The 14,716-nt window shown below is 44.7% G+C and overlaps 1 protein-coding gene and 13 non-coding genes across 14 annotated transcripts in view; 13 read left to right on the forward strand and 1 right to left on the reverse strand.

Annotated features, from left to right (window-relative positions):
• LOC139257944 (zinc finger protein 850-like) overlaps positions 1–14,716 on the reverse strand; it is a gene marked incomplete at its 5' end in the record, with an annotated part of 812,458 nt that overhangs the window by 372,447 nt on the left and 425,295 nt on the right. The gene's annotated exons all lie outside the window — the stretch shown is intronic.
• Positions 177–249, forward strand: trnae-uuc (transfer RNA glutamic acid (anticodon UUC)). Its single transcript has one exon. It is a non-coding gene; the product is annotated as a tRNA-Glu (tRNA).
• trnaf-gaa (transfer RNA phenylalanine (anticodon GAA)) lies at positions 1,452–1,524 on the forward strand. Its single transcript has one exon. It is a non-coding gene; the product is annotated as a tRNA-Phe (tRNA).
• On the forward strand, positions 2,440–2,512 carry trnae-uuc (transfer RNA glutamic acid (anticodon UUC)). Its single transcript has one exon. It is a non-coding gene; the product is annotated as a tRNA-Glu (tRNA).
• Positions 3,715–3,787, forward strand: trnaf-gaa (transfer RNA phenylalanine (anticodon GAA)). The gene has a single exon. It is a non-coding gene; the product is annotated as a tRNA-Phe (tRNA).
• Positions 4,703–4,775, forward strand: trnae-uuc (transfer RNA glutamic acid (anticodon UUC)). The gene has a single exon. It is a non-coding gene; the product is annotated as a tRNA-Glu (tRNA).
• Positions 5,978–6,050, forward strand: trnaf-gaa (transfer RNA phenylalanine (anticodon GAA)). Its single transcript has one exon. It is a non-coding gene; the product is annotated as a tRNA-Phe (tRNA).
• Positions 6,966–7,037, forward strand: trnae-uuc (transfer RNA glutamic acid (anticodon UUC)). Its single transcript has one exon. It is a non-coding gene; the product is annotated as a tRNA-Glu (tRNA).
• trnaf-gaa (transfer RNA phenylalanine (anticodon GAA)) lies at positions 8,239–8,311 on the forward strand. The gene has a single exon. It is a non-coding gene; the product is annotated as a tRNA-Phe (tRNA).
• trnae-uuc (transfer RNA glutamic acid (anticodon UUC)) lies at positions 9,229–9,300 on the forward strand. Its single transcript has one exon. It is a non-coding gene; the product is annotated as a tRNA-Glu (tRNA).
• On the forward strand, positions 10,502–10,574 carry trnaf-gaa (transfer RNA phenylalanine (anticodon GAA)). The gene has a single exon. It is a non-coding gene; the product is annotated as a tRNA-Phe (tRNA).
• Positions 11,493–11,564, forward strand: trnae-uuc (transfer RNA glutamic acid (anticodon UUC)). Its single transcript has one exon. It is a non-coding gene; the product is annotated as a tRNA-Glu (tRNA).
• trnaf-gaa (transfer RNA phenylalanine (anticodon GAA)) lies at positions 12,766–12,838 on the forward strand. The gene has a single exon. It is a non-coding gene; the product is annotated as a tRNA-Phe (tRNA).
• On the forward strand, positions 13,756–13,827 carry trnae-uuc (transfer RNA glutamic acid (anticodon UUC)). The gene has a single exon. It is a non-coding gene; the product is annotated as a tRNA-Glu (tRNA).

The following is a 14,716-nucleotide window of genomic DNA, read 5'->3' on the forward strand; positions in this document are numbered from 1 at the left end:
TGGAAGCCTAGGCGCACTTAACGCTGTGATTGCGCGGACATGTCTTTGGTGTTCTCCAGAAAAACTGCCATTTGCTGCGAACAGATTTCCCTGGCGCGAATGTGATGAGAATTTCGAAACAGCAAGGAGGAAAGACTGGGTTGGTCTGCTTGCTGGCACAGACATTTGCAGCAGCTTCCCTGGTGGTCTAGTGGTTAGGATTCGGCGCTTTCACCCGCCGCGGCCCGGGTTCGATTCCCGGTCAGGGAACATTGTATTTGCGGTGCTTCGAAATGCAATGCTGTTCCTGAAGAAGCTTGCAGCTCACCTCGCTGTTGTTGCCCCAACCATCAGCAGCGTGTCATGATACAACAGACACTTCTGTTTTAAAATCTGCACTAAATGACAAGATCTCGCTCAACAAGTGGAACTCCAATTGCTGATAGACAACGTAAATTTTGCCAATCATGGCTATCTTTAGTCTTCCAGGTACCTATTTGCGCCACAGCACTCGGGCTTATCATCAATCAATGCATTGCCACTGTGGAAATATTCAGCATTTTAAACTTCGCAACGTGTGGAAGACTGGAATCAGGGAATGCCTGGACCATGGGCACTGATAATTTATCCTTGAGCATTCATTTGGCCTGGGCTCCTTCTATATTGAACATTGGCTCACTGCATATCAATGTTTAGCGTTCACAGGCGATTTCCAAGATCTGAATTTCCCGGCAGAGAATTCATGGAGTTTTTGATCTAACCGAGATTCACCATCACTAACGTTGATTCGCGACTCTTATCTCTCTTCATCATATCACTGCTAAGGACTGAACATGCTTTAATTTCACTTTGGCTCGGGGTCAGTGCGGCTCAATAGGACTTCGGCCCGTCTCCCTTTCACAACCCATCAGTGCCGAGAACAGAAGAGGGAATTTTGCTGACATGTTATGTTCTGAAACAGTTATAAACTCTCCAGTATATTTCACTGTGTCTTCAGCACTGTGAGATCTAGCCTGGTGTGCAATCATTGTGTCTTTATGAACACTTCAGCAGAATATTAAATGAACATATGGAACTACAATTGCTGATTGACACTGTACGGTTTGCCAACATTTAAGTGCAGTGGGAGAACAATCAAAATGATCATTATTCTTCCATGTACGTTCATGCGCGGCATCACCCTAACAAACCGAGCTGATCACAGCCCGGCGATCAGTCAATTCATTGCCAGTGCGGAAAAATGCAAATTTTCATCTTAGCAACGTGCACAATACCGGAATCAGAGAGTGCCTCGATCGTGGGCAATGATAAGTTAACATGAGCATAAAGATTTTCAATATCATTATACATTACATGAACACATCCGGAGCTCATTGCCCCGAAATGAGGACTGAGTGTGCGGGGCAATTCCTTCCGGGGTTTAAGTTTTCTTTCAAAAAGGTGTGAGAAAGTTTTGCTTCGTTTTCTGTCGGGCCGAAATAGCTCAGTTGGGGGAGCGTTAGACTGAAGATCTAAAGGTCCCTGGTTCAATCCCGGGTTTCGGCAATATCTGGTGATTTTGCGTTTCCTTCATTTTAAGGGGAGAAGCTGGTTTGATATCGAGACAGTGCTTGAGGGATGGGCTGTTCAGTGGTTGCGTGATACTAATTTTCGACATGATTTTTTTTAGATTCAGCGCTCTTTTTCTGTTACTTTCTATTTATACTTTCCCAGTTTTGTATATGAAGAGTGAACAATGTTTTAGCGATGCGATGTGTTCAATTCTTATGCAGTAACTCTATCACCCAGTGTGTGCCGGATACAAAATCATCTCAGGCTGGGCTTTCACGCAGCCCTGGGGCATTTTGTTGCCGGTTAAATCGGTCGTTTAGGGCGTGGTATTAATAAAGCCAAGAGCGCGGGCCCGATCCCCATATGGGCCATCCCAATTTTTCATAATTTTTATTCGGTTAGTAGTAACTTTTACAATCAAATCTTCATAACGAAACAAATCCACACGGAATCCCAAAGGATGGCAATTATTTGGAATAACAGCCATTGCTTCTTTGCCGACGGTGTGCAGAGCACAACTTTCTGTTTATACGTGTTTCTTGCTTTGCTGATAACCGCTGAACTGGAGACCTGTTCCCGTCAATGGTTATAAGCAGAACAGACATTTAGAACGGTTCTGTCGCCCGGAGATGGGCAAAAGGCTGCAGTTCAGGACAAAAGCACCAAATGAAATGTTCACACGGTACCGAGAGTGAAAATTCCCGGAAAAAGGAGAGAATGAAATGGATTTCAGTGGAAGCCTAGGCGCACTTAACGCTGTGATTGCGCGGACATGTCTTTGGTGTTCTCCAGAAAAACTGCCATTTGCTGCGAACAGATTTCCCTGGCGCGAATGTGATGAGAATTTCGAAACAGCAAGGAGGAAAGACTGGGTTGGTCTGCTTGCTGGCACAGACATTTGCAGCAGCTTCCCTGGTGGTCTAGTGGTTAGGATTCGGCGCTTTCACCCGCCGCGGCCCGGGTTCGATTCCCGGTCAGGGAACATTGTATTTGCGGTGCTTCGAAATGCAATGCTGTTCCTGAAGAAGCTTGCAGCTCACCTCGCTGTTGTTGCCCCAACCATCAGCAGCGTGTCATGATACAACAGACACTTCTGTTTTAAAATCTGCACTAAATGACAAGATCTCGCTCAACAAGTGGAACTCCAATTGCTGATAGACAACGTAAATTTTGCCAATCATGGCTATCTTTAGTCTTCCAGGTACCTATTTGCGCCACAGCACTCGGGCTTATCATCAATCAATGCATTGCCACTGTGGAAATATTCAGCATTTTAAACTTCGCAACGTGTGGAAGACTGGAATCAGGGAATGCCTGGACCATGGGCACTGATAATTTATCCTTGAGCATTCATTTGGCCTGGGCTCCTTCTATATTGAACATTGGCTCACTGCATATCAATGTTTAGCGTTCACAGGCGATTTCCAAGATCTGAATTTCCCGGCAGAGAATTCATGGAGTTTTTGATCTAACCGAGATTCACCATCACTAACGTTGATTCGCGACTCTTATCTCTCTTCATCATATCACTGCTAAGGACTGAACATGCTTTAATTTCACTTTGGCTCGGGGTCAGTGCGGCTCAATAGGACTTCGGCCCGTCTCCCTTTCACAACCCATCAGTGCCGAGAACAGAAGAGGGAATTTTGCTGACATGTTATGTTCTGAAACAGTTATAAACTCTCCAGTATATTTCACTGTGTCTTCAGCACTGTGAGATCTAGCCTGGTGTGCAATCATTGTGTCTTTATGAACACTTCAGCAGAATATTAAATGAACATATGGAACTACAATTGCTGATTGACACTGTACGGTTTGCCAACATTTAAGTGCAGTGGGAGAACAATCAAAATGATCATTATTCTTCCATGTACGTTCATGCGCGGCATCACCCTAACAAACCGAGCTGATCACAGCCCGGCGATCAGTCAATTCATTGCCAGTGCGGAAAAATGCAAATTTTCATCTTAGCAACGTGCACAATACCGGAATCAGAGAGTGCCTCGATCGTGGGCAATGATAAGTTAACATGAGCATAAAGATTTTCAATATCATTATACATTACATGAACACATCCGGAGCTCATTGCCCCGAAATGAGGACTGAGTGTGCGGGGCAATTCCTTCCGGGGTTTAAGTTTTCTTTCAAAAAGGTGTGAGAAAGTTTTGCTTCGTTTTCTGTCGGGCCGAAATAGCTCAGTTGGGGGAGCGTTAGACTGAAGATCTAAAGGTCCCTGGTTCAATCCCGGGTTTCGGCAATATCTGGTGATTTTGCGTTTCCTTCATTTTAAGGGGAGAAGCTGGTTTGATATCGAGACAGTGCTTGAGGGATGGGCTGTTCAGTGGTTGCGTGATACTAATTTTCGACATGATTTTTTTTAGATTCAGCGCTCTTTTTCTGTTACTTTCTATTTATACTTTCCCAGTTTTGTATATGAAGAGTGAACAATGTTTTAGCGATGCGATGTGTTCAATTCTTATGCAGTAACTCTATCACCCAGTGTGTGCCGGATACAAAATCATCTCAGGCTGGGCTTTCACGCAGCCCTGGGGCATTTTGTTGCCGGTTAAATCGGTCGTTTAGGGCGTGGTATTAATAAAGCCAAGAGCGCGGGCCCGATCCCCATATGGGCCATCCCAATTTTTCATAATTTTTATTCGGTTAGTAGTAACTTTTACAATCAAATCTTCATAACGAAACAAATCCACACGGAATCCCAAAGGATGGCAATTATTTGGAATAACAGCCATTGCTTCTTTGCCGACGGTGTGCAGAGCACAACTTTCTGTTTATACGTGTTTCTTGCTTTGCTGATAACCGCTGAACTGGAGACCTGTTCCCGTCAATGGTTATAAGCAGAACAGACATTTAGAACGGTTCTGTCGCCCGGAGATGGGCAAAAGGCTGCAGTTCAGGACAAAAGCACCAAATGAAATGTTCACACGGTACCGAGAGTGAAAATTCCCGGAAAAAGGAGAGAATGAAATGGATTTCAGTGGAAGCCTAGGCGCACTTAACGCTGTGATTGCGCGGACATGTCTTTGGTGTTCTCCAGAAAAACTGCCATTTGCTGCGAACAGATTTCCCTGGCGCGAATGTGATGAGAATTTCGAAACAGCAAGGAGGAAAGACTGGGTTGGTCTGCTTGCTGGCACAGACATTTGCAACAGCTTCCCTGGTGGTCTAGTGGTTAGGATTCGGCGCTTTCACCCGCCGCGGCCCGGGTTCGATTCCCGGTCAGGGAACATTGTATTTGCGGTGCTTCGAAATGCAATGCTGTTCCTGAAGAAGCTTGCAGCTCACCTCGCTGTTGTTGCCCCAACCATCAGCAGCGTGTCATGATACAACAGACACTTCTGTTTTAAAATCTGCACTAAATGACAAGATCTCGCTCAACAAGTGGAACTCCAATTGCTGATAGACAACGTAAATTTTGCCAATCATGGCTATCTTTAGTCTTCCAGGTACCTATTTGCGCCACAGCACTCGGGCTTATCATCAATCAATGCATTGCCACTGTGGAAATATTCAGCATTTTAAAATTCGCAACGTGTGGAAGACTGGAATCAGGGAATGCCTGGACCATGGGCACTGATAATTTATCCTTGAGCATTCATTTGGCCTGGGCTCCTTCTATATTGAACATTGGCTCACTGCATATCAATGTTTAGCGTTCACAGGCGATTTCCAAGATCTGAATTTCCCGGCAGAGAATTCATGGAGTTTTTGATCTAACCGAGATTCACCATCACTAACGTTGATTCGCGACTCTTATCTCTCTTCATCATATCACTGCTAAGGACTGAACCTGCTTTAATTTCACTTTGGCTCGGGGTCAGTGCGGCTCAATAGGACTTCGGCCCGTCTCCCTTTCACAACCCATCAGTGCCGAGAACAGAAGAGGGAATTTTGCTGACATGTTATGTTCTGAAACAGTTATAAACTCTCCAGTATATTTCACTGTGTCTTCAGCACTGTGAGATCTAGCCTGGTGTGCAATCTTTGTGTCTTTATGAACACTTCAGCAGAATATTAAATGAACATATGGAACTACAATTGCTGATTGACACTGTACGGTTTGCCAACATTTAAGTGCAGTGGGAGAACAATCAAAATGATCATTATTCTTCCATGTACGTTCATGCGCGGCATCACCCTAACAAACCGAGCTGATCACAGCCCGGCGATCAGTCAATTCATTGCCAGTGCGGAAAAATGCAAATTTTCATCTTAGCAACGTGCACAATACCGGAATCAGAGAGTGCCTGGATCGTGGGCAATGATAAGTTAACATGAGCATAAAGATTTTCAATATCATTATACATTACATGAACACATCCGGAGCTCATTGCCCCGAAATGAGGACTGAGTGTGCGGGGCAATTCCTTCCGGGGTTTAAGTTTTCTTTCAAAAAGGTGTGAGAAAGTTTTGCTTCGTTTTCTGTCGGGCCGAAATAGCTCAGTTGGGGGAGCGTTAGACTGAAGATCTAAAGGTCCCTGGTTCAATCCCGGGTTTCGGCAATATCTGGTGATTTTGCGTTTCCTTCATTTTAAGGGGAGAAGCTGGTTTGATATCGAGACAGTGCTTGAGGGATGGGCTGTTCAGTGGTTGCGTGATACTAATTTTCGACATGATTTTTTTTAGATTCAGCGCTCTTTTTCTGTTACTTTCTATTTATACTTTCCCAGTTTTGTATATGAAGAGTGAACAATGTTTTAGCGATGCGATGTGTTCAATTCTTATGCAGTAACTCTATCACCCAGTGTGTGCCGGATACAAAATCATCTCAGGCTGGGCTTTCACGCAGCCCTGGGGCATTTTGTTGCCGGTTAAATCGGTCGTTTAGGGCGTGGTATTAATAAAGCCAAGAGCGCGGGCCCGATCCCCATATGGGCCATCCCAATTTTTCATAATTTTTATTCGGTTAGTAGTAACTTTTACAATCAAATCTTCATAACGAAACAAATCCACACGGAATCCCAAAGGATGGCAATTATTTGGAATAACAGCCATTGCATCTTTGCCGACGGTGTGCAGAGCACAACTTTCTGTTTATACGTGTTTCTTGCTTTGCTGATAACCGCTGAACTGGAGACCTGTTCCCGTCAATGGTTATAAGCAGAACAGACATTTAGAACGGTTCTGTCGCCCGGAGATGGGCAAAAGGCTGCAGTTCAGGACAAAAGCACCAAATGAAATGTTCACACGGTACCGAGAGTGAAAATTCCCGGAAAAAGGAGAGAATGAAATGGATTTCAGTGGAAGCCTAGGCGCACTTAACGCTGTGATTGCGCGGACATGTCTTTGGTGTTCTCCACAAAAACTGCCATTTGCTGCGAACAGATTTCCCTGGCGCGAATGTGATGAGAATTTCGAAACAGCAAGGAGGAAAGACTGGGTAGGTCTGCTTGCTGGCAGATACATTTGCAGCAGCTTCCCTGGTGGTCTAGTGGTTAGGATTCGGCGCTTTCACCGCCGCGGCCCGGGTTCGATTCCCGGTCAGGGAACATTGTATTTGCGGTGCTTCGAAATGCAATGCTGTTCCTGAAGAAGCTTGCAGCTCACCTCGCTGTTGTTGCCCCAACCATCAGCAGCGTGTCATGACACAACAGACACTTCTGTTTTAAAATCTGCACTAAATGACAAGATCTCGCTCAACAAGTGGAACTCCAATTGCTGATAGACAACGTAAATTTTGCCAATCATGGCTATCTTTAGTCTTCCAGGTACCTATTTGCGCCACAGCACTCGGGCTTATCATCAATCAATGCATTGCCACTGTGGAAATATTCAGCATTTTAAACTTCGCAACGTGTGGAAGACTGGAATCAGGGAATGCCTGGACCATGGGCACTGATAATTTATCCTTGAGCATTCATTTGGCCTGGGCTCCTTTATATTGAACATTGGCTCACTGCATATCAATGTTTAGCGTTCACAGGCGATTTCCAAGATCTGAATTTCCCGGCAGAGAATTCATGGAGTTTTTGATTTAACCGAGATTCACCATCACTAACGTTGATTCGCGACTCTTATCTCTCTTCATCATATCACTGCTAAGGACTGAACCTGCTTTAATTTCACTTTGGCTCGGGGTCAGTGCGGCTCAATAGGACTTCGGCCCGTCTCCCTTTCACAACCCATCAGTGCCGAGAACAGAAGAGGGAATTTTGCTGACATGTTATGTTCTGAAACAGTTATAAACTCTCCAGTATATTTCACTGTGTCTTCAGCACTGTGAGATCTAGCCTGGGGTGCAATCTTTGTATCTTTATGAACACTTCAGCAGAATATTAAATGAACATATGGAACTACAATTGCTGATTGACACTGTACGGTTTGCCAACATTTAAGTGCATTGTGAGAACAATCAAAATGATCATTATTCTTCCATGTACGTTCATGCGCGGCATCACCCTAACAAACCGAGCTGATCACAGCCCGGCGATCAGTCAATTCATTGCCAGTGCGGAAAAATGCAAATTTTCAACTTAGCAACGTGCACGATACCGGAATCAGAGAGTGCCTGGATCGTGGGCAATGATAAGTTAACATGAGCATAAAGATTTTCAATATCATTATACATTACATGAACACATCCGGAGCTCATTGCCCCGAAATGAGGACTGAGTGTGCGGGGCAATTCCTTCCGGGGTTTAAGTTTTCTTTCAAAACGGTGTGAGAAAGTTTTGCTTCGTTTTCTGTCGGGCCGAAATAGCTCAGTTGGGAGAGCGTTAGACTGAAGATCTAAAGGTCCCTGGTTCAATCCCGGGTTTCGGCAATATCTGGTGATTTTGCGTTTCCTTCATTTTAAGGGGAGAAGCTGGTTTGATATCGAGACAGTGCTTGAGGGATGGGCTGTTCAGCGGTTGCGTGATACTAATTTTCGACATGATTTTTTTTTAGATTCAGAGCTCTTTTTCTGTTAATTTCTATTTATACTCTGCCCAGTTTTCTATATGAAGAGTGAACAATGTTTTAGCGATGCGATGTGTTCAATTCTTATGCAGCAACTCTATCACCCAGTGTGTGCCGGATACAAAATCATCTCAGGCTGGGCTTTCACGCAGCCCTGGGGCATTTTGTTGCCGGTTAAATCGGTCGTTTTGGGCGTGGTATTAATAAAGCCAAGAGCGCGGGCCCGATCACCATATGGGCCATCCCAATTTTTCATAATTTTTATTCGGTTAGTAGTAACTTTTACAATCAAATCTTCATAACGAAACAAATCCACACGGAATCCCAAGGGATGGCAATTATTTGGAATAACAGCCATTGCTTCTTTGCCGACGGTGTGCAGAGCACAACTTTCTGTTTATACGTGTTTCTTGCTTTGCTGATAACCGCTGAACTGGAGACCTGTTCCCGTCAATGGTTATAAGCAGAACAGACATTTAGAACGGTTCTGTCGCCCGGAGATGGGCAAAAGGCTGCAGTTCAGGACAAAAGCACCAAATGAAATGTTCACACGGTACCGAGAGTGATAATTCCCGGAAAAAGGAGAGAATGAAATGGATTTCAGTGGAAGCCTAGGCGCACTTAACGCTGTGATTGCGCGGACATGTCTTTGGTGTTCTCCACAAAAACTGCCATTTGCTGCGAACAGATTTCCCTGGCGCGAATGTGATGAGAATTTCGAAACAGCAAGGAGGAAAGACTGGGTAGGTCTGCTTGCTGGCACAGACATTTGCAGCAGCTTCCCTGGTGGTCTAGTGGTTAGGATTTGGCGCTTTCACCGCCGCGGCCCGCGTTCGATTCCCGGTCAGGGAACATTGTATTTGCGATGCTTCGAAATGCAATGCTGTTCCTGAAGAAGCTTGCAGCTCACCTCGCTGTTGTTGCCCCAACCATCAGCAGCGTGTCATGACACAACAGACACTTCTGTTTTAAAATCTGCACTAAATGACAAGATCTCGCTCAACAAGTGGAACTCCAATTGCTGATAGACAACGTAAATTTTGCCAATCATGGCTATCTTTAGTCTTCCAGGTACCTATTTGCGCCACAGCACTCGGGCTTATCATCAATCAATGCATTGCCACTGTGGAAATATTCAGCATTTTAAACTTCGCAACGTGTGGAAGACTGGAATCAGGGAATGCCTGGACCATGGGCACTGATAATTTATCCTTGAGCATTCATTTGGCCTGGGCTCCTTTATATTGAACATTGGCTCACTGCATATCAATGTTTAGCGTTCACAGGCGATTTCCAAGATCTGAATTTCCCGGCAGAGAATTCATGGAGTTTTTGATCTAACCGAGATTCACCATCACTAACGTTGATTCGCGACTCTTATCTCTCTTCATCATATCACTGCTAAGGACTGAACCTGCTTTAATTTCACTTTGGCTCGGGGTCAGTGCGGCTCAATAGGACTTCGGCCCGTCTCCCTTTCACAACCCATCAGTGCCGAGAGCAGAAGAGGGAATTTTGCTGACATGTTATGTTCTGAAACAGTTATAAACTCTCCAGTATATTTCACTGTGTCTTCAGCACTGTGAGATCTAGCCTGGGGTGCAATCTTTGTATCTTTATGAACACTTCAGCAGAATATTAAATGAACATATGGAACTACAATTGCTGATTGACACTGTACGGTTTGCCAACATTTAAGTGCATTGTGAGAACAATCAAAATGATCATTATTCTTCCATGTACGTTCATGCGCGGCATCACCCTAACAAACCGAGCTGATCACAGCCCGGCGATCAGTCAATTCATTGCCAGTGCGGAAAAATGCAAATTTTCAACTTAGCAACGTGCACGATACCGGAATCAGAGAGTGCCTGGATCGTGGGCAATGATAAGTTAACATGAGCATAAAGATTTTCAATATCATTATACATTACATGAACACATCCGGAGCTCATTGCCCCGAAATGAGGACTGAGTGTGCGGGGCCATTCCTTCCGGGGTTTAAGTTTTCTTTCAAAACGGTGTGAGAAAGTTTTGCTTCGTTTTCTGTCGGGCCGAAATAGCTCAGTTGGGAGAGCGTTAGACTGAAGATCTAAAGGTCCCTGGTTCAATCCCGGGTTTCGGCAATATCTGGTGATTTTGCGTTTCCTTCATTTTAAGGGGAGAAGCTGGTTTGATATCGAGACAGTGCTTGAGGGATGGGCTGTTCAGCGGTTGCGTGATACTAATTTTCGACATGATTTTTTTTTAGATTCAGTGCTCTTTTTCTGTTACTTTCTATTTATACTCTGCCCAGTTTTCTATATGAAGAGTGAACAATGTTTTAGCGATGCGATGTGTTCAATTCTTATGCAGTAACTCTATCACCCAGTGTGTGCCGGATACAAAATCATCTCAGGCGGGGGAATTCACGCAGCCCTGGGGCATTTTGTTGCCGGTTAAATCGGTCGTTTTGGGCGTGGTATTAATAAAGCCAAGAGCGCGGGCCCGATCACCATATGGGCCATCCCAAATTTTCATAATTTTTATTCGGTTAGTCGTAACTTTTACAATCAAATTTTCATAACGAAACAAATCCACACGGAATCCCAAGGGATGGCAATTATTTGGAATAACAGCCATTGCTTCTTTGCCGACGGTGTGCAGAGCACAACTTTCTGTTTATACGTGTTTCTTGCTTTGCTGATAACCGCTGAACTGGAGACCTGTTCCCGTCAATGGTTATAAGCAGAACAGACATTTAGAACGGTTCTGTCGCCCGGAGATGGGCAAAAGGCTGCAGTTCAGGACAAAAGCACCAAATGAAATGTTCACACGGTACCGAGAGTGATAATTCCCGGAAAAAGGAGAGAATGAAATGGATTTCAGTGGACGCCTAGGCGCACTTAACGCTGTGATTGCGCGGACATGTCTTTGGTGTTCTCCACAAAAACTGCCATTTGCTGCGAACAGATTTCCCTGGCGCGAATGTGATGAGAATTTCGAAACAGCAAGGAGGAAAGACTGGGTAGGTCTGCTTGCTGGCACAGACATTTGCAGCAGCTTCCCTGGTGGTCTAGTGGTTAGGATTCGGCGCTTTCACCGCCGCGGCCCGGGTTCGATTCTCGGTCAGGGAACATTGTATTTGCGGTGCTTCGAAATGCAATGCTGTTCCTGAAGAAGCTTGCAGCTCACCTCGCTGTTGTTGCCCCAACCATCAGCAGCGTGTCATGACACAACAGACACTTCTGTTTTAAAATCTGCACTAAATGACAAGATCTCGCTCAACAAGTGGAACTCCAATTGCTGATAGACAACGTAAATTTTGCCAATCATGGCTATCTTTAGTCTTCCAGGTACCTATTTGCGCCACAGCACTCGGGCTTATCATCAATCAATGCATTGCCACTGTGGAAATATTCAGCATTTTAAACTTCGCAACGTGTGGAAGACTGGAATCAGGGAATGCCTGGACCATGGGCACTGATAATTTATCCTTGAGCATTCATTTGGCCTGGGCTCCTTTATATTGAACATTGGCTCACTGCATATCAATGTTTAGCGTTCACAGGCGATTTCCAAGATCTGAATTTCCCGGCAGAGAATTCATGGAGTTTTTGATCTAACCGAGATTCACCATCACTAACGTTGATTCGCGACTCTTATCTCTCTTCATCATATCACTGCTAAGGACTGAACCTGCTTTAATTTCACTTTGGCTCGGGGTCAGTGCGGCTCAATAGGACTTCGGCCCGTCTCCCTTTCACAACCCATCAGTGCCGAGAACAGAAGAGGGAATTTTGCTGACATGTTATGTTCTGAAACAGTTATAAACTCTCCAGTATATTTCACTGTGTCTTCAGCACTGTGAGATCTAGCCTGGGGTGCAATCTTTGTATCTTTATGAACACTTCAGCAGAATATTAAATGAACATATGGAACTACAATTGCTGATTGACACTGTACGGTTTGCCAACATTTAAGTGCATTGTGAGAACAATCAAAATGATCATTATTCTTCCATGTACGTTCATGCGCGGCATCACCCTAACAAACCGAGCTGATCACAGCCCGGCGATCAGTCAATTCATTGCCAGTGCGGAAAAATGCAAATTTTCAACTTAGCAACGTGCACAATACCGGAATCAGAGAGTGCCTGGATCGTGGGCAATGATAAGTTAACATGAGCATAAAGATTTTCAATATCATTATACATTACATGAACACATCCGGAGCTCATTGCCCCGAAATGAGGACTGAGTGTGCGGGGCAATTCCTTCCGGGGTTTAAGTTTTCTTTCAAAAAGGTGTGAGAAAGTTTTGCTTCGTTTTCTGTCGGGCCGAAATAGCTCAGTTGGGAGAGCGTTAGACTGAAGATCTAAAGGTCCCTGGTTCAATCCCGGGTTTCGGCAATATCTGGTGATTTTGCGTTTCCTTCATTTTAAGGGGAGAAGCTGGTTTGATATCGAGACAGTGCTTGAGGGATGGGCTGTTCAGCGGTTGCGTGATACTAATTTTCGACATGATTTTTTTTTAGATTCAGTGCTCTTTTTCTGTTACTTTCTATTTATACTCTGCCCAGTTTTCTATATGAAGAGTGAACAATGTTTTAGCGATGCGATGTGTTCAATTCTTATGCAGTAACTCTATCACCCAGTGTGTGCCGGATACAAAATCATCTCAGGCTGGGCTTTCACGCAGCCCTGGGGCATTTTGTTGCCGGTTAAATCGGTCGTTTTGGGCGTGGTATTAATAAAGCCAAGAGCGCGGGCCCGATCCCCATATGGGCCATCCCAATTTTTCATAATTTTTATTCGGTTAGTAGTAACTTTTACAATCAAATCTTCATAACGAAACAAATCCACACGGAATCCCAAGGGATGGCAATTATTTGGAATAACAGCCATTGCTTCTTTGCCGACGGTGTGCAGAGCACAACTTTCTGTTTATACGTGTTTCTTGCTTTGCTGATAACCGCTGAACTGGAGACCTGTTCCCGTCAATGGTTATAAGCAGAACAGACATTTAGAACGGTTCTGTCGCCCGGAGATGGGCAAAAGGCTGCAGTTCAGGACAAAGGCACCAAATGAAATGTTCACACGGTACCGAGAGTGAAAATTCCCGGAAAAAGGAGAGAATGAAATGGATTTCAGTGGAAGCCTAGGCGCACTTAACGCTGTGATTGCGCGGACATGTCTTTGGTGTTCTCCACAAAAACTGCCATTTGCTGCGAACAGATTTCCCTGGCGCGAATGTGATGAGAATTTCGAAACAGCAAGGAGGAAAGACTGGGTAGGTCTGCTTGCTGGTAGAGACATTTGCAGCAGCTTCCCTGGTGGTCTAGTGGTTAGGATTCGGCGCTTTCACCGCCGCGGCCCGGGTTCGATTCCCGGTCAGGGAACATTGTATTTGCGGTGCTTCGAAATGCAATGCTGTTCCTGAAGAAGCTTGCAGCTCTTCGCTGTTGTTGCCCCAACCATCAGCAGCGTGTCATGACACAACAGACACTTCTGTTTTAAAATCTGCACTAAATGACAAGATCTCGCTCAACAAGTGGAACTCCAATTGCTGATAGACAACGTAAATTTTGCCAATCATGGCTATCTTTAGTCTTCCAGGTACCTATTTGCGCCACAGCACTCGGGCTTATCATCAATCAATGCATTGCCACTGTGGAAATATTCAGCATTTTAAACTTTGCAACGTGTGGAAGACTGGAATCAGGGAATGCCTGGACCATGGGCACTGATAATTTATCCTTGAGCATTCATTTGGCCTGGGCTCCTTTATATTGAACATTGGCTCACTGCATATCAATGTTTAGCGTTCACAGGCGATTTCCAAGATCTGAATTTCCCGGCAGAGAATTCATGGAGTTTTTGATCTAACCGAGATTCACCATCACTAACGTTGATTCGCGACTCTTATCTCTCTTCATCATATCACTGCTAAGGACTGAACCTGCTTTAATTTCACTTTGGCTCGGGATCAGTGCGGCTCAATAGGACTTCGGCCCGTCTCCCTTTCACAACCCATCAGTGCCGAGAACAGAAGAGGGAATTTTGCTGACATGTTATGTTCTGAAACAGTTATAAACTCTCCAGTATATTTCACTGTGTCTTCAGCACTGTGAGATCTAGCCTGGGGTGCAATCTTTGTATCTTTATGAACACTTCAGCAGAATATTAAATGAACATATGGAACTACAATTGCTGATTGACACTGTACGGTTTGCCAACATTTAAGTGCATTGTGAGAACAATCAAAATGATCATTATTCTTCCATGTAC

This window comes from Pristiophorus japonicus, unplaced genomic scaffold (genome assembly GCF_044704955.1).
Source record: "Pristiophorus japonicus isolate sPriJap1 unplaced genomic scaffold, sPriJap1.hap1 HAP1_SCAFFOLD_94, whole genome shotgun sequence".
In the NCBI taxonomy this organism is placed as follows: Eukaryota; Metazoa; Chordata; class Chondrichthyes; family Pristiophoridae; genus Pristiophorus; species Pristiophorus japonicus.